Below are 23,090 nucleotides of genomic sequence, written 5' to 3'. Positions count from 1 at the left end.
GTGCACAAAATGTGCTTGCACCATTTTCTCCCTTATTCAGTCTCCTAAGCACACTGTGGCTGTAAGCACAGGGGTGCATGTACATACGGCTGCCTGAATAAAGTGTGCATGTAAGTGGAAAGTGATGAGAGTGGGGAGTGTTGTGCCTCCAAAGAGAGGATCCTTTGTGCCAGCCAGATCCCAGGAAAGATGGACTCTGACCACCCAGACAGAGCAACTCTCCCACCAACTCAGGATGTGCAACAGAGCAGCAGCAGCAGCAGTAACAGCATCCCCGCCATCAGCGTCGGGTTCCCAGGCTCCCAGAGCTCTGCTCTGGCCAAACAAACCCTTGTCACATTGCAGCAGGTCAGCCCCTCAACACCTGTGTGTGGTCTGTCACTCTACAAGGTGGTGGAGCCGCCAGGACACCGACTCTGTCGCTCCTTCAGTCAGGCCTGGCAATTTCATGCTGCCGTGAGCTGCTGAAGAGAGGACAACGGTAACACTCACTCCCTGTCTAATCCCACACATGAGCCACTGCGCATGGGAGCCGTGAGTTAACATGCAGCAGAGGAGCCATGGCAGCTCGGCTTTTTATTCACAAGGCAAAACAATCCCCACTGGCAGCTGAACAGGCAGCCCCTCGGGGGACCAATTACTCCGACGTGCGCTGTACAAACTGCGCAGCCGGCCGCCGGCTCCCCGGGGAGATGCTCCGCCGGGCTTCGAGAGCAGGAGCCAGCCTGATCCTCCAGACACAAGTTGTTCCTCATGTCAAAACTGCTGCTAATGACACAATTAACTAACTAGGGACTACTGAGGAGCTCTTAATTAGGTAAACACTGCTCGGTGAAAAACGAGTGCCCGGTTCTGAGTGTACTGGTTCGTGTCAGGCTGCTGGGAGGTGAAGCCTCCGCCTGCAGATGAGGGATCTGCTTGAAGGTCTAATTTAGGTGGTAAAACTGTAACTCGGCTGGGAATTCCCTTTCATGCAGAATTTAAAATAAGTGCTAGAAACAGCTCAGCAGCTCGCAGAGACACCCCAGAAATATTTAAAATATTTCATTGCATATACAGAAAAAGATTACTTCCTTAACCAGAGCAGCAGCACAAAAACTGATGTCTAATTTTAAGTGGATCAACTGGAAGAATCTCGGAGACAAAACCCACGGGGAAACTACAGAATTATTTTACATTCTTCATATGATAATGGGCCTCATGTGGTGCATGGCACTCAGAGAACAAACTGAGGATCCTGCAGCCCAAACAACCACAAACTTCATGGACACCTCATCACAGGGTCCGGAAAAATGAAGACCACCATGGCCACGTATTTCTTTTACCACTGCAGTCTGTTATTACTTAGTCCTGCTTGTTGAAAGAAACCCCACAGTGTTTAGCTGGTATTGGCTGGCTGAAATTTAGACTGAGATTTTAAAAAGACCCTCAGGGAGTTGAAGTTCAGGTCAATGGGATTTGGGCCTCCAACTCCCGACGGCTTGTCTTGGATGAAATTTTGAATCCTGTCTTTATCTAGGTATTTTCAGTGCCGCAGTTACCGCATGTGGACCACTCACTGCGAATTCTCTCGCTGGACGCCTGCCTGCTGAGTGCTGCGAAACAGCAAGCAGGGAGCAGGACGATGCAGCGCAACCACCACGAAAGGTAATGCCTGTGGTAGATGGGAGAGCTTACTAATGTACTGCAAAGAGGTCCGCTGTGTAGTGCTAATTAAAGGAGAACTTCATGAGAGCTCTTATCACGTGTTAGGGGTCAGAAAACCAGCAAGTTTTACCATGTCTTGTCTAGTCAAGTTTTATTTTCATTAAGCACATAAAGAAATCATTGGAGAATTCAGCTAATCTATCTGTAGTATACAATGGAACAACTTGTACCTTCAGCAGGTACAGATACAGTTTTCAGAAAACACTGTAGATGTGTCTCAGTCAAACCCCAGGATGCTTTGTTATTTGTTCTGCATACTCGTGCAAAATTCATGCTTGGTGGGGAGACAGAAGCAGTTCTATTGCTTAGATATCAATGATCTCAGCACAATTCTCACGTTTTCTCTCAGGAGAGTAGGACCACAGGCATTTTATAAACCTGTGTTAGAGCAGCAGTGTTATTTTGGCACTATCCTGTACCTAACAGCACTAAGAAATTTGTAGGGAGTTCACAAAATCCTGTACTGATTATTTATAGCATTATCTGCACATATGGGAACTTAATTTCCATCCATGCCAGTTAGTCATCTGTGCATGCTCTGATGGATATGAAGTTAATATAGTTCCCCTCCCAATATACAGATTCTCTTTAATTGTCTTTGTATCAGTGTAAAACCTCCAAGTTTTTCAAGATGAGACCCGTTAAGTTTCATGATAGCTCAAGGCCATGATAACTCGAGTGATACCTTTGTCTAATGGAGTAATGGAAATGATTTGTTGTACGTTGGTTTTGATTTTCGGTGTTTGCTGATTAGCTCTTGGAGATAGATACTAACTTCATAGCAGGAGATAGAGAAGTACCTCGCCTACTGTGTCACTCGTTCTGACGTATATCTGTTCTCTTGGTCCCACTATTTCCTTTGTGGGCAAATTTTGACAGAGCATCATCTTCAGTATCTGAAAAGAGTAGCCCTAGGGCAGATATCTCACCACTCAATTCACTGATGAAGACAGTCATGAAAATATGGTAGAAAAATCGTTCCTTCAGTATCTTTATTAAACTGAGTTGATGCATTGTATTCCCAGGTAACAGTCAGACCCACCATTTTGTTCTTGGGCTTCAGGTTGTTAACACATGGAAAGACATTTTTATGTTATACATATTTTTTAAGACTTGGTCTATTTGCTTTCTCTCTTCACCCCCTCATCTCATTCCTCTAATTTCTGTCTTTAGAACTTACCTGTGTTTGTTTATGCAGTTTCTTTCAGCTGCACTAGATTCAGATTTCCATTTTCTGGTGCATACCAGCACGGTTTGAATAACTTCTTGAACTCTGCCATTTAATCCCATGTGTGTTGTTTTATTTTTTGTCCATTGCTTCCTTTCCAATTTAGCCACATACCTTCTGTAGCTCTTCTTATGGGTTGTGCAGGGCATGTACTCAATCCCCCTGCTGAGTATAAGGATTTTAATTTCCCTGTTTTTGACATTAGGGTCTTTCTCAACCGCTTCCTCCATTTTTCGAAATCCCCCTGTCTGAAGTTCACTGTTACCAATGTAGTTTTGGGGATATGACTCTTCCCTTGCTGAGGTAGAATTTAACTATATTGTGGTTACTGTTGTTTTTTATTTAGCTGGAACTGCTTATCAAGTCAAAACTAGTTGTGCCATAGAAACAGTTTCTTTACAGAGCAGCTCTGTCAGATGCTGAGAATTTCCCCTAGTATTAGCCTAGCGTGTATGTTGACAGCTAAGGTCACTGCATAACATAGTTTTGTTTGACTCAGCTGCCTAGTCTTCCTCGACACTGCAAGTTCCCTACTCTACACCACTGCTAGGGTAAAACAACAACAAATTTTCAGAACTGCTTTGCTGTTTAATAAAAAAAAAGATTAAAAAAAAAAAGCCTTCAAACTCATTACTCCATCTAGAGTTGTCCTCGTTGGAAAATTTCCGAAGGACAATTTTTTGGCGAAAACCAGAAATGAAATGAATGTAGTGACCACACTGAAAAGAATGTAATGACATTTCATAATTGAAGATATCCGGTTCAGAGGGAACAATAGGTTTGTGTTCTTTCTGTTTTCTCACATCGTCTCTTCTAGATGCAGGAAAGCAAAAAGGGTAAAAGTAAGCATCCCTCCCATTTGAAAACATGGGAATTCTCCAGCGAAACAGAACAGCTCAACTTAATAAATACCTGGTTGGTGTTAACTAAGCTTGTATTCCTCCTTTCTCTTCCATAACAGAAAAGCTAAGATGCCTATGCTATGCATGGGAAGCTCCCTGCCACAGGGTGAGCTCCTATCCCATACTCCAAATGACTTGCAGTGTTGAGGACTCCAGCACTGGTACTGGCCTGTGATATCCACAGCACTTCCCAGGACACCTTATCAGAGCACGGTATCAGTTCACTATGCAGAAAATAATTTGCAAGCCGGTTGCTGACACATGCAGACTAATCAGCAACAACACAATATAGATACACGCACTCAGAAAGGCGCAGTACACATGTGCCTGCAGGCTGCACCAGTTTATTTCTGGCAGCAGCTCTGGTGTTGCATGGGAGAAAACTCAGAGCCTCATTAGTGATGAGCTGGCAAGTGCATGTAACACAGATCGAGCACTGGCAAGCCGCTCATTCAAACCCCGACTGAGCAAAAACCTTCAGAATGCGGCTTTGGTGGTTCAAATTCAGTACCTGGCTGAGGAGACCAGCAAATCACTTTGGCCCTCACAGCCCTTCTGGAGCAAAATTTTTCTCCAGTCTTCAACTGCAAACTGCACCTTCTGCCTTGGCTTTCAGTAACTTTCAACAGGTGTTTCAAAGGCAACCAGCAATTTTTCATATCGTGGCTGTATCTGTGTGGACTCGAATAGCATAAACCATGACAGTTTGAGGGGGGGGTCTCATTTTTTGGAAGAAGAGATTTTTCCCCTCTCCTTTACATGCACCAAAGCTATTGACTGTGCTATGGCTCTAAAACCAAAACCGCAATTACAATGTTTATTTTTAGGACCCTGGCTTGTGTCACCAATTTAGAGAAGATGTGGTTAAGCTAACCGTCACTCACTTCTACTGCTTGCAATTTTGTGTTTCACATTTGTATAAGGCCTATTACCACAAAAACAGAATGTTTTTGTTTCAGGACCATAGATAATTGATAATTTGAGAGGAAGTCAATGCAACGTCAATGTTTTAGTTTGTCAGGTCTGTCTTGCTCCGTTTATGGATTACATATAAGAAGACTTTTCCTCAAAAAGATCAAAATAGATAAAAGGGACTTTTTAAGATATCACCTCAAGCACCAGACCCCTGTCTTGGCAGACACTAAGAAACAAATGGCTATAAAAAGGATGGGTAGGAAATAAGCATGATTGTCACATTTCCATGGCTCTAAGCATAGAAGTTTTTAACTACAAACCAGCAGTATTACCAAGTCTTGTGTATATGTTTTAAATACTGCTGCTGCCTCAGAAGTTGGGGTGTGGATTTTTCCTGCTCTCTATAGCTTGGCTGTTCTGAAAAGTTTCTCTGTGGTGACTTTACTCAGCTCTCTGCCATTTAGTCTTGAGAGAAGTAAACACAGACCCAAGCCACTTTGATCTGGCAGCGCTCTGCACTCATTGCGCTGAGGAGTAAAAGGCTAAGCATGTAAGATTGAAAGATCTAGTTTGCTGTGAAAGGATGCAGTTAAAAAAGCATTACCGCTTGTAACTCAGAACATTTTGGACCGTGTACAGGTTTTAATGTGGTGTTTCTGCATCAATGGAAAAGCCTTTATCACAACAGCTTTGCCGTTAGCTCGACAAGTGGCATCTGATGTCACTTACCAGTCACTGTAATTCAGTCAGTGTATCTCATTGCCTCAGACTGTCCATCAGTAAGAAGAGTTGGAAAAGGTGAAGCTCTCAAGCCGAAGAGGGAAAGGGAGGAACTGCCTCCAAATAGCTCTCAACTTTACTCTGAATTCTGACACCTATGGAAAGAGGCTGTCAAGACCCAGCCTTACAGCTCCAGGAAAAGTCCATGGGAAGCTGAAGATCATCCCCTGCAAATGGAAGGTGGGACGAAGCACCGTGAGAGGAGCAGACAGGAGGATCGGGGCTGAGGGACCCATATCTTCTCTTGGATGCTCAGAGCTTGGGAAGCAGGGCAGTTAATAGCATTTGATTTGGGAGATGCTCCTCACCTTCCCCTGGCCCATGCCTTGCCAGCACAGGTGGTGCAGAGTTCCCCCTCCCCACACAGTCCTTTCTCCTCTCCCCTGCACAGCCATGTTAGCAAGCTCAGGCATGGCAAAGGCATGTGCTTGACTCTGTGCTCATCCCTGTGGATTTTGTGAAGCCAGGGGTAGCTCACCTATAGTCACCGATCAGTAACGCTCTGATCAATCATCCAACACTTCATGAATGGCAACAGCCACTGACAGCAGTTCAATAACAGTAAATATGTCCCAAAGGACAGTTATTTACACACCAAGTGAATGGGAAATGGTAAAAGGGTGGTTTTGTGGCATTTGAGAAGGGGATAAACAAACTACAAGGAATAGATGAGTGTGCAAGTGCGTAGTTTCAAGTGGCTGAAAGGATACTGCTCAGTGGCAGGGAGTTCCTGCTGGGACCCTGAGAACTGGCAATGCAAATGAAGAGGGTTGAGGTGAACCAGCAAAGAGTATGCAGTACCCAGGACCCAGATAGTCACTTTAGCAAACAGAAGACAACAATTAACAAGGACTTCGCTGGAAGGGAATAAGTCAGGAAGGAAACAGTTCTCATTAGGATTAGATAACAGGCAAGAAAAATGTAATAGAAACCAAATGAGGGATAAAAAACTGGAAAAGAATTAAGTTTCTGGGACAGACACTAAAAACAATCCAGAGAAATTCATCCGCTCTGTTTGGAAAAAGAGATCAAGGATTAGGTAATTTATAAAGCCAGTGAATCATTTGCAGTGAATAATTTATTTTTTGAATGTGGCTTCATTTTCTGCTCAGAAGATTCTGCACAACCTGCAAGCAGGTTATGAATTAATTGACATGCATTTGCCAGCTGTTTGTGAATAATGTTTGGTGCACTTTGTTCACATGTATTCTTTGGAACTAACAATCTTTAATCTGCTCTGGCTTTGGTTAAAGAAGCAGGTAACTTTTTTTTTTTCACCTTTCTTGCCTGATGAGCAGAATTTTTAATCCTGTGTGAACACTGGGGTTTCTTCATGCTTGAGACATTGTCCAGGCCACTCTTGGGGTTGCTGCTGGCAGTCTACTCTCCATACAGATGGTAAATCTCATCATCAGAAGGCATTTCATAGTATTGCTTAATCACAGGCTCAGAAGCATATGCTGGTGTTAAATCCCTTTCCCACGGAGATACTCCAAGACCTGCTCAAGGGTCCCTGTTGGGAGAAGCTGCCTGGCACTGGAGCTGCACCTTCATTCACCTGAGCAGTACCTGGAACATCACAGGGTCTGTGGAGACTTTTAGGTGCCAACACGTGCAGCCAAAGGGAAAAAATAACATGTGCATAGATTTCTGATCACACAACTGTGTTCTTATACATCCTGAGGAGAAAATCAGTGGGATCTACTAAATGCTTTGTGATCTAGGTCCTCAGGGAGACTGATTTTTTTGATAGAGCTGCTTTACAAAAGGGCAGCACACCATAAAGAAAAACCAGAGAAGAAATTCACAAATTTATCATGTTTATTTCCCAGGAAAATGTTTTTCACTTCTGTCTTTTTGGTGGGAGGCATTTGTATCAAAGGATTTTGCGTGGAAAGAATGGCCTGTCTGTGAGGGTCCAACCTTGTGATGAGGTTCCCTTTGGCTTTGTTAGGGAAGCAGTAAAAGTGATTAGGGCACATTCCAAGTGGAAAAAAAATATCTATGGTTCCCTTTTAGTTAGAGTGACCACAGAAGCTACTGCTAACTGACGCAGGTCCAAAGAGCTACGCGTGATCATTTTTTTAAGTTGACTGTGCCTCTTTCAGATGTCTCAGAATTTAAATCTAAAATCTTGTCCTGAAATATTTAATTTTAAATGCATGCCACTATTTATGCTTCACTGCGGTACCCATCCAATTAAATCTAACTTAAAAAGAAAGAAAGGAATAAAAAGTTCAACATACATTACATTAAATTACTTTCTTGACATATTTGGGAATTAGCAAAAAGCAAGAAGCCTATTTAACAACTTGCAACGTACATGATTTTAACAGCCAAACTTACAATAGCTGTTCTTTCATCTATAAATTAAATGTATAACAAAGCCATAATTAAAGACCTTACTACCAAAACTTTTCAATGGTGTGTACTTTGCAATGGACTTTGAAGCACCTTCAATTGGAGCAATGGGAATTCTTCTGGACAATACTACAAGCTGCAGATATAGTTTAGTTAATTACAAGCAGAGCTTTCAGTATTTATTACTCCTGCCAAAATCCTTATGCATTGCAACAGAGAACTGTTTTTCCCTTGTGCTTGCTTACTAATGCTGCTAGAATGTGAATATAAAGCAATACCTGTCTGTCTGTCTTGATCCTAGACACGATTATTAGGCTTTCATGCTAATTTCCCTGTCCATTGAGTTAAGACTGGATTAAGGAGGCAGAATTTCTATATGCAGTTACGGTTCCCTAAATATTTCAAGGTAATGCTCAGTGACTGAAGGTACAAGGCAACTATTGTTTCAAAACCATGGGGTTGTGCAGTGCTGCCTCTGCTCACCTCCTCAGAGACAGTGTGGTACTGATGGCAACAGCGATGGGAGTTGCTCTCAGACTACCTAAGTGCAGAATGGTGCCCAGAAATATAATCTGCTATGTAAGAATAGCAAGTGTTCCTGGATCCCTGGTCTAGGAGTGCAAACCAGTGTGAAGCTGGTGCAGTGCATCAGTATATGGGAATCTCCCAGACTCCCTCCTCTAGTATTCGAATAATCCTTTGCTCAACTTTGCTCTGTTGTTTGGAAACCTGCAATTAAATCCAGAGGGTTGTTCAAAGATTCAGGGGGCACTCTGGAAAACAACAGAAACATGATGTTGGAGTGGTGCTCCTGAAGCAAAGTGTCCCCTTTCAAGTCCCTTCACATAAAACCTTTCAACACCTGATCACTCTCTGCATGAAGCCTCCTCCTCCTGGAAGCTGCACCACAACCTCAGGCCTCTGAGGGCTGGAAATCTTCTGTGGTTTCCAAGCTAAATCTACATGTGGCCAATATATTTCCATTTCTCCTTATATCAATATTATTCTTTGCTAAAATTACATTCTTTTCCTCCATGGTGTTTACCTTTTCAGGTACTCTCAGAGAGCAGTAATATCCCTTTTCTGTCATTTGTTTTCACAGAATCACAGAACGGCTTGGATTGCAAAGGACCTTAAAGATGGCCTAGTTCCAAGCCCCCCGCCACAGGCAGGGACACCTGCCACCAGACCAGGTTGCTCAAAGCCCCATCCAGCCTGGCCTTGGACACCTCCAGGGATGGAGCATCCACAGCTGCTCTGGGCAGCCTGTGCCAGTGCCTCACCACCCTCACAGGGAAGAGTTTGTTCCTAATATTGAATCTAAACCTACCTTCTTTTGGTTAAAAGCTGTTACACTTTGTTCTATCACAACAGGCCCTTGCAAAAAGCCTCTCTCCAGCTTTCTTGTAGGCCCCGTTAGGCACTGGAAGGCTGATATGAGGTCTTGCCGCAGCTTTCTCTTCTCCAGGCTGAACAACCCCAACTCTCTCAGCCTGTCTTCATAGGAGAGCTGCTCCAGCCCTCTGAGCATCTTTGTGGCCTCCTCTGGACTGGCTCCAACAGGTCCATGTCCTTATGTTGGGGGCCCTAGAGCTGGCCGCAGCACTCCAGGTGGGGTCTCCTGAGAGCCGAGTAGAGGGGAAGACTCACCTGCCTTGACCTGCTGGCCATGTTCCTTTTGATGCATCCCTGGATATTGTTGGCTTTCCGGGTTGCAAGTGCACACTGCTGGGACATGTTGAGCTTTTAGTCTACCAGCACCCCCATGTCCTTCTCCTCAGGGCTGCTTTCAATCCATTCTCCACCCAATCTCTATTATTATGGGGGGCTGCCCTAACCCAGGTGCAGGACCTTGCACTTGGCCTTGTTGAACTTCATGAGGTTTGCCTGGGCCCACCTCTCAAGCTTGTCGAGGTCCCTTTGGATGGCATCCCTTCCCTTCAGTGTGTTGACCACACCACACACTCACTTTGCTCAGTTCTGACACATTTCTCCCCGAGGGACCCCGTGGCTACTCTCCTTTCTCTCCTCCCACACACATGCAGATGTGCATATGTGGCCAGAGTGGAGCCACAGCTTGCATACTTCACTATTTGGAATAAACCAGATAAGGTCCACCCTGGATAATCACTGGGTAGATGAGCCTTTTCAGGGAATGGCTGCACTGCAAGTCATCATGAACTCAAGCTCATCTTTTTGACTGCACTCAGCCCTGGGGTAGGTACCATATCCCACGTGGCCCTACTCACTGCTCCATCCAACCCTCAGTAAGGTTGCAGTGTAGCTGTAGCATGCAGTGTTCAAACACGAGCTTTCCTTCAGCAGAATTCCCCCAAGTCCTTGATCCAGTTCCTTTCACCCTACCTCCCATTCAGCCCTCTTCTCCCCTGAAGCTGGATTGTTATTCTCTGTTTTTTAGTTGTTTGTTTGCTCCCTTTCTGAATTACCAGCTTCAGCCAGCCCCAGCTAACCAAATGAATGTTTCCAGTATGCAGTTATCTGGCTGGGGAATCACATGAGATATCTGGGTAGTGATCGAGGAGAATGAACTGAGCATCAGCATTTTAGCTATGTAACAAACAAATTCAGTGTCACAGCTTAGCTCTGAGCCTTATTAGCTGCACACTTAACAGGAGGTGTTCGTGGGGCCAACATGCAGAACAACATGTTGCACAGCTACACTGAAAAGGATCCAAACAGATAATTACCAGTGTCAAATCAGTTAGCGATAAACATGTAGAAGTTTGTGTTATTGCATTTCTAGGTTTAAAATCCTGTCTGCATCAGTACGGTCTCTCTTTGGCCATGTGTGGTACTACCAAAATGGTACTTGCTCTAAGCTTCCCCACAAGGGTTTGCTTTCACCTGAAGAAGGCTAAGCCACCTTTTCCCCTCCCTTAGTTCAAGAAATATAAGACTGCAGCAAATTTCCCTTGTTCTCCTGCTTCAGAAATGCTGGGGAGAAGAAGACAGCAGCACCAATGTCATGTCATTTCTGCTTCCAACCATCCCTCAGCATCCAGCGCTCCTGTCCCCGTGGCTCCCACTGTGACTCCCTCTCCACGGGACAGCTCAACCTGCCTGACACATGCCCAAAGCATACCATCATTGCATGCCATGCCAGTGCCAAGGGGGGGACAGGCAGGGAGGGCTGTGCCATATTCCAGTTAATGTGGATGGCACAAGCCTGCGTAGACTGCCTTGGTCCTCAGTCAGACCAGCCCACACAGATCCTGGAGGATATCATGTTGGTATCCCACCTCTAACCCAGTACCTCCCAGTCTGGCTGCCGTCTGTCCAATTATGTCCAATTCCTACATGACTTGACAGTTTTACTCCTCCCCATTTTATCTATTTTAACTAAAATTCTCATGAAACACACCATCAGGTGCCTTCCTGAAGTCCAGATACATGAGATCTACTGCATTTTTTTTGTCTGGAAAATCAATTACTGCCATGGGAGAAAGATATGAGCCTGAAGTGATGTAACTTTGGTAAATCCTTATTGACTTCTTTGATTAATTTTTCATTTACTCCTATCTTTAACTCACCAATAGCACATAAAGCTTCAGTTCAGATGACAAGATCAGATTAACAGACCTGTGGTTACCTGGACTGCCTTTCTCAAATATAGGAACTACATTTACTGTTCCACAATACCATGACCTCAGCTGAGCACAAAAAGTCATTAAAGGTCTGTGCTGCAAATCTGCAATTTCACATGCAAATCCTTTCAGATGTGAAGATGGAGAGCATCCAGTTCACCCATTTTGAAGGCAGTGAGCTCATGAGCTGCGCTTCCACCTCATGTGATCATTTCCAATTCACCTTCCTTCCACTCCCATTAGTCATCCTGCTTTTGCCACCACATTTCACATCCTCAGTGAAACGTGAGGGAAAGTCTTCACTGAGTTTTGAGGCAGACTGCTTACTGTAGTTATGATCGCTAAGTTGCCCTCACCAGATAGTGTCCCCACTTCTTCTTTCTTGGTTCTCTTTTTATTTGTATAACTAAAGAATGTTAAGTTACTGGTTTTATTTCCTTTGCAAGATCTAAACCAGCTTGATTTTTGTTACTTTTCATCCTATGCATATACTTCTGACCTCCAAGGTGTACCTTTCCTTGCTGAAGGGTCCCATTTTTCATTCCATGTAGGCTCTCTAATTATTCCTAATTTTCTTTATTTAAGCTAGTTATTTGCACTGGAAGGAGTATTGCCCTTGGGTGTACATCCTCCCTCTGCTTGCATCTATGACTTAAGCAAATTTCAGACTTTGCATGTTGGAGAACGAGCTATTCAGTCCAGATGGCTTGAATCACTAGTTCCCCAACTTTGTCGAACTTTTCCTTTTTTAAGTCAAGAATCTTATTAAGAGAACTGAATTAATTCCTAATCATTTGACTGAAGGTAATTTTCTACAATCAGATCTTCCAGAATATCATCAGTATTGACAAAATCAAGTCAACAGTCACTTATAAAGAAATCTGTCGACAATCATACCCAAGAACATATGGATCCTGCTGTGATTAGTCTACCTCTGAGAAGCTGAACTTTTCCACAAGAACAATTTCTGTCATTACTTACTTCCAAGAACTCTGCAGAGACCTCAACTCATATCAGAAGTGTTTTTTACATCCCTTACTGCCTTTTTTTTCCTCAGCTAGTCAATCAGGACTGTAACTCCCTTCCCGCCTAGCCTTCATCCATCTTTTCTGTTTACATTTGAAACTCTCCGGGAGTGACTCTGCCGCATTGTACAGAGACCAGTCTTGATTTTGTTTGGTCCCTGGACACCACCATGGTTATTAGTCATGTTTATACAGTGATCCTGTATCATCAGGTTGTTATGACACATTTTATTAATGTGTAGGAATCTCTTTGATGCTCAGAAGGGCTGTGAAGCAGAATTATACATCCCCAGCAATGTTTGCAGTAGTGGGGTAAGGCACGTGGGACTTGCATCCCAATGCTGTCTATGTTCTTTGTGGAACATGAGACAGTTGTTATTCTAACCAACCATTGCATACCTCATCCTTTTCATTTAAACCAGTATCAGCACAATGGCTACTGCTAGTCCAAAGTGTTAACAGCTGTGTTAAGTGGCAGCCAACCAATTTCCTGTAACTTGTGGTGAGGTAGCCAGATGCAGAGAATATCTATATAAAAAAAGGCATATCTTTTTTTTTTTTCTCTGTGTGTGTGTGTGTGTGTGGAGAGGAAATAGAAAAATTCCCCTTTTACTTTTCAGTTCAGTTTCTATATCTAGGCCAAGAATAGTGTGAGGGGCTAAGAGCAAATGCCACTATGTTGATGTGCCAGAATGGGGTTGAGAGGTGCTACAAGTGGGGAAAAGGGATGAGGTTTACCCCTAGGTCAGCCTCTGCTATTATTTTGTGTCCCTCTCAGCTGATCCCAGAAGACCTACTTCAGATTTTCCTTTGCTGAGCATAGCAAGACACTTCTTGCTTCATTGCCAAATAGGAGTTTACTATTATGTGAGTAAATCGACATGGGATGTCTCCACAGCCTACAGCTGAATCCTTCCCTCCCTCCCTGTGGGAAGCCACACCAAGGGTGGGAGCTGAAGCCATCCTTCAGAAAGCCATATCTCTAAGGCAGGGGAAAATTGCATGGTGTGACACAGGAAAAAAGCCTTGCTGCTGTACAGAGGGCAGGCAGCATTGCCTCTGCTTCAGCATCTGCCCGCACAGCACAGCAGAGCAAGGTGAGGCACTTGGTCTGTAGCTGGTGCCACCACAACCCCACAGAGCTGTAACCTTAGGGTCCTGAGCCTATATCCATGGGTGGCATCTCCTCTGTCTGCACCACGCCATTAAACAGCCTGGGCTGGAGCAGCTGGTTTTGGGCAGCTCAGAAAGGCCAGGAGTTTCCTCTGCAAGGCAGAAGGCACTTAGTGGTGGCAGGCAGACCCTGGCACATGCCAAAATGACAGCTGGGTATGCTATCTTCTCCTAGCACAGTCCAGCCTCCCCTGGACATGGTTAGGGATGGACCCTGGCACCTTTCAGGGTCAGGCAGTTGGGTTAAAGCTCAGCAAGACATTCAGTATGTACTTGGTTGAACAGGCAGGGGACAGGCTGACACAGTGGGGCACAGAAGATGAAGAGGCTCCTGCGCCTGGTGCTATAGAGATCGCTTAGGGCTGAGACCTCCTGCACTTGGCTTCTCTCCCCAGTGCCCATGCAGTTCAAGAAAGGATTTGCTTTATCTCAGTGTATGTTGGGTGTGCATACATACACAAATGTGTGAAGAACCATCTGAAATCTACCATGCCTGGAATAGGAAGGTTGTGAATGATGAACAATATCCTTAAAAGGTTTTATCCACTACTAAGCAGATATGTCCTAAATCATTTGAGACAGCACACCATTACATCAAAGTTAGGGAGCAAAGCAGGGTAGAAATATAGGCAGAAGGCAATGGAAAGTTGCTGTGGACTCATGCTCTTACCTCTACAAACAATACTATAGGTTCTTCAATGACTAGACATGGGCAAGACCTCTATTTTATGTCTTGTCTGAGCGATTTGCAACAGAGTCCCTATTAAAACCGTTCTGGGGGTATTGGTTTTCTCTTGACTCAGAGGGAAGACTGCTGCTTGAATCACTAACAAGAGTGCAGCAGCACCTGGGTTTTCATTGGCAATGAACCACCCATGTACTGACCAAGTGGGAGGCTGTTAAAGAACAATTTCCCACCATCTGGGGGAGGAAAAAAAGCATTCACTGTGCCACACAACTGTCTAAAATCTGTGACATAGGAGTAATTCCTTAAAGAAAAATTCCCCTCTTTACTGGGGCAGTGCGGGGCAGGGAGGGGGGCGTTAGACTCAGGCACCCTTCCCCAAGGGGAAGACTGCCATTTTACTGAATGAGCTGCTTGGATATTCTTTGTGTGTGTGCACATGTGTGTGTATGTTTCTAAATTCAGTCAGACAACATCCCTAAAAATTTCCCTTGAGCAGCTGAAAGCATGAGGCAGTCAGCACGGTGCTGCAAATGTATCATGCAGACATCTGAACTTCGCTGTATTAGGAAACAGGAGCAGATAATGACTGTATGAACAGCCTCATACTTGGACACTGCCTTAGGGCTCTTGTGGCACCAGAACCCCTTCAAGGAGCTCAAAGCCTTGTAATTACATGGCTTTACACACCGCTTGTTGCCTTCATCTTAAGGGCTTGTCACAGTACCTGTGAAACACTCTTCTTAGAAGTGGAGGGTTGGAAGTGCAGCTAATGGTAGCAAAGTCACGCTTAAACCACAGACAGGGAAATTCCTGATGACTGACTGCTCTGTCCTAATTCCTAGTTCATATTTCGTCCCTTTCTGGGCAAGATCCAAAAGCTTGATACGCCTGGAGTAGACATAACCAGGTCCTCCCAAAGCTAGATGTGGTTAAGCACAGCTTTATTTATGCAGACCTTAGGATGTGTCTGTGCATGCGTCTTTAATCCTGTTGTGGCACAGTAGCAAATACAATGGCAAACTCTGGTTGAACCAAGAAAGAAATGCTCAATGACCAGGCCATATTTGTTGCCACAGTGGCTGAATAAGAAGACAACAGCTATAGTGTCGAATGCAGATCTCTATATTGAAAAGTTTCGGTTCTCACTCCTAAGTGATTATGGAAAAAGGACTCACTTGCCCACTTTCAATAAATGAGAAACATATTTCTTAGAGGCTGTATGCTTCCTATGCTTGTAGTGCAGTGAAGCTGTTGGCTAGTCTACTATTTTTAACATGCAGCTGTTACACAGAAACATCTGATAGTTTCTTTTCTTCAGGCTCAGTTGCTGCGGTGTCAGGAAACAGCCTTTGGTTTCAGTTCTTATAAGATGTGAGCAGGTATGAGAAGCCAGTGTGATACCTCAGTAACATAAAAACCCCACCATCCTGCAGCCTGCAGAAGAAACTAAAGGTATGGAGGAGGGTAGGCTGATCACTTCCAATTCCTCATGACAAATACTTGCTTTGATATATAAAAAAAAATGTGCTAAATGGCTAGTTAAGGAAAAATAACCACAAATCAGGGTGACATCTGTATTTCTTTTCCACTGTGAAACTGGGGAATGAGTTCATTGACTTACGAGGCAACATGCTGATTCTTTGGGTAAAAGCAGCTTTTCACCAACAAACAGAAAGCTAGTATCTCATCTGGTGACTAGTGACACAGGAGACTCAACTGCACACTGGCATAGGGTAAAGCCACTCCAACCCTGCAATACTGTGAAACATAAATGCAGAAGTGGGAAAGTTAAGTTAAGGCCTTCAAGTACCTAGGATGGCTTAGGCCAATGAGCAAAGCTTGTAGATCAATTTAATACAAAATATATGAGAACAATAAACAATATTTTGCAGGGTCTACTATCACTCTTACTTGGAACCCCAGAGGAGGTGGTTAGCTCTCTCTGAGACAAGCTCTACTTGGGCAGGTGATACGCTAAGAAATCCAGGTGCCAGCCATAGAAATCATGGAGACAGCAACAGGTTTTAGAGCTTGTCCAACATATCTTTCTTCTTTAAATCCTGGCAATAACTGCAAAAACTTCAGTGGTATAAACAGTTCCCTCTCCTCCCCACCGTGAGAACAGTGCAGTTCAACCTTTGCTCTGCAGAGTATGTATGGGGGTTTTTTTGGAGGTTTGGGGTTTCATGCATTTGGTTTTTTTCTAAACCTCAGCTGACAAGGGCTAGAGCAATCTGATTCTGTATCAGGTTTGAAGTCTTTGTCTTCCACAAGCTGTGGCTTACACTGTGGAGAAAGAAAAGGTGAGCATCTTTTCATGTGAGACATTGTTATGCTGAAGCTAAGAAAGCTTTAGAGTGCAAAGCCACTTGCCTTGCACGGTGAGGAGCCCAAGTCAGTAAGTCAATGTTCACTTGCAGTACCGGGACTTGGTAGCACCCCAAGACTTTCTGGACTGAGCCTGACTGAGTATGCTCACTCCCTGTTGCCTATGGCAACAAGCCAGTAAGGGTGTTGTATCTGCTGTGATGCCCTTCATTAATGTGGGGAAGTGGGCTGAGAGTTTTGGGCAGGAGAGCATTAGCAAAACTGATTTTCACTTTTAGGAGCCATTTGTCACCTTTGCTCGCTGCTGCAACTTGTAACATAGCTCTGGGGCAACCAGCGTGGCATAGCTAGGAGACTGTGAAACCTGCACAAAGATGGCATGGGGATGAGCTGAGCTGACACATCCCCATGGTGTACAGGTGGCATACAAGCTGCAGCTCACTGGGTGCATCTGGATCTGGATCTGTGGGTCAGCTCCAAAAAACTTTAGTAAGAGGCTACTACTGTTGTGTCTGTGGATGCTTCTGACCATGGTTTGTCAGCTCTGGCACAGAACCAGCAATAGCAAAGCAGGTTTGTGACTGTTCCAACTTGTGATCCTGTCTAACAGCTTCAAGAGACCAGACACTGCATTTGGAAAGGTACTCGGAAAGACCCTGGTTTGTGTTTGACCACATTTTCCCAAAGACCATTTGCTGACCATGCTCAAGGATGAAGAACTGCCTTTGCAGTCACCCAGCATCATTTTTTTCTGTGCTCTCTGACAGCAAAAAGTGCCTGCTGCTCCTGGGGAAGCCTATGACACCTTGGTTTATTCCCCAAGAGTGAGGTTGACCATGAAAGGTCACTGGTGTATCCTCATGTCCGTGGACTCAAAAGAATCAAGGGCGCTGCTTCAACTCTTTGCTTCATCAGGTGGCAGCTGGGTGGGGATGTTGTCGTGCCTGCCTAGAGCCTCAAACACTCAAATCTGGTTAATAAGTAGATACAGCAGAGCTGTAATTTATGGCTGCCCATGATGATGCAAAAGTGTAGTAGCTTGGTCCCTGGGTAGAGTAGACTTGTGCATTCTGATCCCCTTTTTAAGCTACTAAAATAACTTCTGTGTTCCCTAGATCTACATCTCACCATGTCTTTAAGGAAAGAAAATCCAAATCTGGAATATAAACCAGAAAATGTGTCTGTTCAAAAAATGCTTCTGTAATGCACTAACTGAGGTAATGGCTACATCTATTTGAAAGGCAGCTGGTTTCTTTTTCTTTTTCTTTTTTTTGTTTATTCTATTTTTTTTCCCAGCATGACAATAAACTGGTGGCTGAAGGAAGAAAAAGGATGTAGTTGATTCTTTTTGGGTTATCCTGCTTCTGACAGAGGCAAACACTCCTTTTCTGCAAACACAGCTAATTTTCTTTGTCTGGATACTTTATTAGCTAAAGTTTGAATCCTTGAACCCTCACTTTATCATGTGTTTCCCTTTACTGATGATGTCACCTTCCCACCTCCATCTAATGAGTCACATACAGCAGCCAAACATAAGTGCCGGTAGGATACAGGGCTCTGCCAAGAACTTCAGCCTTCTCACACTTACCTTATTACTTGATGAAATAGGAATATAACTGATATACTAGATGATATCCTCTGAAACATAAAGAAGGTCATTGAGAGCCTATAATTACCCCCTAATTATAGGAACTGAATGCAGCAGGAGTTGTTAGTAAAGGGAGTGGGAGGATTAACGCTGGTTCTGCCGCATAACCAACGACAAATGGGCCATTTGAAAATTATTTTCTTCCTAAACATTTCCATATGTCATGTGGGCATAAGGCTATTACTGTAAATCATCAGCTCTCCCCGATGCCCCCTTTCAAAAGTGAGGAGAAATGCACTGGGCATTGTGTAACTGCTGATGTCATCATGGAAAGCCAACACTTTTGAGACCCTGAAAAAGAAGGTAGGGAAGGAAATGGAAAAAATGAAGAAGCAAATCAGACAGATGGAGAGACCAAAGGAGCTGGGCAAACCCCTGCAGGACAGATGACTAAGCTTTCCATTCCAAGTCAAACAGCTTCACTTTGGGACAGCAACAGGTTTTCATTTATCCTCCCTAAATTTCTTGAACATGCTCTGGGCTCTCTACAAGAATGTGGCTACTGTCTGTGTTTGAGACTAGACAGGCAGCCTGCTTTTTCCACTTGGCTACCTTTGCACAGTATGTCAAAAACCTTACATGGCTTTGATAGAAGAACTTGCTCTTGGTCCCTCTGGATATCTGGGAATAGGCACTTTGGTGTGAGCATAAGCATGCAGGGAGGTCTGGACCTCCTAATTAAATTGTCATGTTTGGGACCCACCCAACAAAACTGCACAAAATCTGCTCTTAGATTTGAAGAATGGAATTTTCCAAAGAGTTTCAGCTCTGCTCCTGAAGAAACCAGTGAGAGTGCATTTGGGCTGTGCTTCAAGGGCAGTGTTCAAGCCCCAGTGTCCGCAGGGAAGTGTTTCAGGGGAGGCTGTCCCATGCAGAATGTGCTTGCTGGGTCTCTTTGACTGGGCAGGGGGAAAGGATTTTTCAGTTCCTCATGGCTGTAAATCTTCACCACACCAGCAGCTGTGGAAAGTGACTATAAAAGAGAGGGAAAGATGAGGGCAGTGAAATTGTCAGTACAGAAATGTTGAAGAAAATATTGACATTTAAAATTAAGGAGGAAGAAACCTACGAATAAAAGTGACTACATCCTTCTTCCCTACAGGCTTTTCCTACTGTTTCCTCCTTGCCAGCCATCCCACTCCTGCCCTGGGAGTAGTCGAAGTGTTACTTATATTTGATTCCAAATTTGAAAATGAAGGGGCTGGCTGACATCTTTGTGTCAAATATATACAGGTGACCACATTCAAGAGCCTGATGAGCTGACAGGGAGGAGTGGGGTGGGGTGAGGGGAAAGACCAATGTAGACCATCAGTAGTCTCTGGGAAAGGTCCCACTGGAAGTAAGAGTCAGCCACTGAGTCAAAGGGGAGGATTTGCCCAGCTGTTTTGGACTGATTTTCCCTTGCCTTTTCATATTTTTTAAAATATAATGCTGTTTGTTGGTGTTGGTTTTTTTTTTGAGTCAGCTGCTGGCAGCTCAGAGCTGATGATTTTATTGTTGAGAAACAGAGAGTCCAGAGGCAAGTTGGAGGGGTTGTTGTAGAGGGCAGAGACTTGCAGGTGGTGCAAACTCCCAGCGACAGCATCGCAGAGCCTTTGCGGTTAGGTTTATGGCTGCTGTCATAGGCTGAGCTGTGCTGTGCTGTAAACTGTGTGATCTGAAGGAAGTAACCCCAAATCTGCTTTGTAAATCAGAACCACCGAGCCAAGCAGGGAGCTGTGGGAGGGGATGAGGTAGAGGCACAGCTGCATGGCAGCCCTGAACAGCTGAAGTGATGCTCTTCTGCTATAATCTTTAGCCACACTTTTAAGGCAGAGAGCAAGGACAAGGGAAGGAATAAACAAAAAGTTACCTTTTCCCCTAACAAGTAAGTAAACCAGGAAATTCATTGCCATAATTGATTCAGAAATGATTCCAAAGAAGGCTTTCACAAATTCATAGAAGATAAATCTGATCATATTCATGATAGCTAAAGCAATCCTGTAAAATGGCTCAGAAAGTTCTCCCACACAGGAACCTGGACAAGGTACTATATCTGACATGCATCCAAGCATTTGCTCCTGGTCATATTGGAGACAGATATACCAGGTGGACAGTCCTTAGGTCTGACCCAATGCAGCTGCTCTTATGTGACCAAATGCTCACCATATCAGGAATGGAGTGGGTTGATGTATCCAAGCGGATGTTATTAAAGTCAACCTGTCTAACAGCGGTGAGGAAAAAGTTATGGAGGATGAAGCAGGGAAAGACAAGAAAATTTCACTCTATTTCTCTAGGAAAGATGGGCTCATGGGCTCCACAGGGGCTAATGCATACCAGCCTCCACTCAGAGGTCATGGATTTTCTCCACTGTCCCTGAGAGGTTTGAGATGAACCCCGTAGCAGATGGCACAAAATGACTGTGAGATAACCTCAGTGGATGAGTGGTGGAAGGCATGGGTGAGTGCCACATGTCATGAGGATGTCTCACAGAAGTTTCTGCAGGCCACTCTGCAGTCATTCTTTCCCTCAGTGACTTGACTATCACAGTTTCTTATAGACGCGTTCTCCTTATGACACTGGTGGCTACACCAGATTTGCCTGCAAACTCTGTGAACCCAGAAGCCCTCCTTAACGGCCCACTCTCGCAGTCTTCCTGCTTACGGTTGTTGTTCTACTTCATGAGAAAAGAAGATACTCCTGTCCTGTAGAAGATATTTTGTTCATTGTCCTGAGGAGCACACAGCGACTTTGGCACTGGAGAAGAGCATGAGTCCCTCCATAGTCATTAAGGCTGATAGTTGCCCTTGTCCCCATCCACTAGTGATTAGGGAGGTCACCAGTGGGGAAGAAAAGCCATTTCCCATACAAAGCAAACAGCGAGTGAACAATGGGAGAAGTGGATGCTGCTAATGTTGTCACCTTGGACCGTGGAGAGACATAATCATATAAAAAGATTTAAAACTGAATGGTGGCTGGGCAGCTCACTTTCACTGGAGGGGATGCAGGAGGAAAGCTCTCTTTCTTCTGTTATTTGGGATTGATGAGTGTTGGCCAAAGGGTGCTGCATCACTGCAGGGAAAGGGGAGAGCAATGGTTAGGTGGGCTCACAGGGAGCGCAGAGCCCAAATGCCCTCTTATCCAGTGTCCCCTCCAGCTGCTGCCTCCTACACCCCTTGGCAGGACAGGATCCCACTGCAGACCTCCCCCATCTCTTTCTTACCGTAGCAGGGAAGAGCCTCATCTCCCCACCGCTGCCGAGGCAGTTGTGGTCCACTCTGCAGGCAGCAGCATCACCCACTGCTCTCCAGCGGAGCAGCCAGCCTTGAGCAGTGGCAATGGCTTTCGTGTCAGGCAGCGAAGCAGGGGAGCCAGCAGTACGCTGCAATAACATGGACAGCTCACTCTCACCTCATTGAGAAAATGGCAAGCATGCAAGAGCTCCCTGTGGGTGCCAGGAATGGGGGAGCTCATGTCAGTTGCTGTATCTGATAGCACTAAAAGCGTCTCAGAACGGAGGGCTGTCTCCTAGCGCCAGGTAAATAAATGCTGGGAAACCTGCTCCCAAGAGATCCCACCTATTTCCTCTTAAAAAAAAAATTTACTTCATTTCAAGTGGAAGGAAATGCTCTGAAAAGGTGTTGAGGGAGACAGTATAGGCCTTCTGACTTCAGTTAGGACAATGCAAAAAAAAAAAAAAAAAGAAAGAAAGAAAAAAAAGGAAGAAAAAAAAAGAAAAAGTCATCAAGGAGTTGCAGGCTCCTGAATGAAGCCCAAATAGCCTGACTGCTATTGCCAGTGCACCCAGCACCCAGCGCTGCTGCTGCTGCAGGGAACAGCTGCATCCAGGCAACACCCCAGTGTCTGGGAACTGCCTGTGTAAAGAGATTATTGTTTATCCTTTGACATACAGAGCCATTACCTACCTAAGCAGCCTTGGCTTCATACAGGGCATTACGCTTAATCCTATTTTTCTAAGAGAAATAGGATTATTCTCTGAGAGTTCATCATTATTAACTTCATTGAATGAATTACTGAGACAAAAGATACATAGTGATTTCTGGTCCCTCGGTATTAGATGAGGGCAGCTGACTGGAATTTGCTGTTTTCTTCATGAATTTATTTGATGGTATCAGTCCTTCTCTCAGCAAGTGAACATGTGTCTCATCTGTAGATCAGAATTATTTTCTTTCTTTTGGGAGCACAAATTCCTACCAATGTGTTCACAGCTATTTGTTGTTCCTTTTGGGAACCACCATTGATGATAGAAACTGATGGTAGAAAAGTTATGTATGAGGGCAAGGTATGATTTTATGAATAGCTGTTTACATGTGTATTTCTCCTCACTTGGCCCCGGCCACCCATGCTTGAAGGAACTTTGCTCCAAGCTTTTCCATTTTGAATTTCTTTCTTTTGGGTTCTACTCTTTTTGTTTCATTTCCAGCCAAGTTACATGTCAAGCAAGTTTAAAAGACCTTTTTTTCTTTTGTGATTTTGAGTACAACAATTTTTATTTTTCCAGCATCTCAGCCTAAATTTAGAGATTCTGATGCCAAAGATAATGATGGTATTCCCTTTGATATTGAATCATCTGGTGCTGCAGCACCAAATAACTGAAAATTTCCTGAGCTCTCCAACTTCTTGGTGAAAGAATACTTTTCTGAACACTCTGCTAAATCTAGAACTCTTGTTATGCTTTGTTTCAGCATTATACATTGAACTTGGCTTGATTTTCCTAGAGCTGTATCATT

At 44.3% G+C, this 23,090-nt stretch overlaps 1 long non-coding RNA gene across 1 annotated transcript in view; it reads left to right on the top strand.

The window, feature by feature from the left end:
• LOC308058656 overlaps nt 1–23,090 on the top strand; it is an 86,105-nt gene that overhangs the window by 27,327 nt on the left and 35,688 nt on the right. Inside the window, exon 2 of the long non-coding RNA XR_013925928.1 lies at nt 1–23,090. This exon is cut by the window's left edge and continues 16,809 nt beyond it; it is cut by the window's right edge and continues 35,688 nt beyond it. This is a non-coding gene — a long non-coding RNA (uncharacterized lncRNA).

Source organism: Falco punctatus (assembly GCF_963210335.1).
Source record: "Falco punctatus genome assembly, chromosome: 2".
Lineage (NCBI taxonomy): Eukaryota > Metazoa > Chordata > Aves > Falconiformes > Falconidae > Falco > Falco punctatus.
The sequence above is the reverse complement of the archived record's forward strand: the minus strand, read 5'-3'. Positions and strand labels throughout refer to the sequence as shown.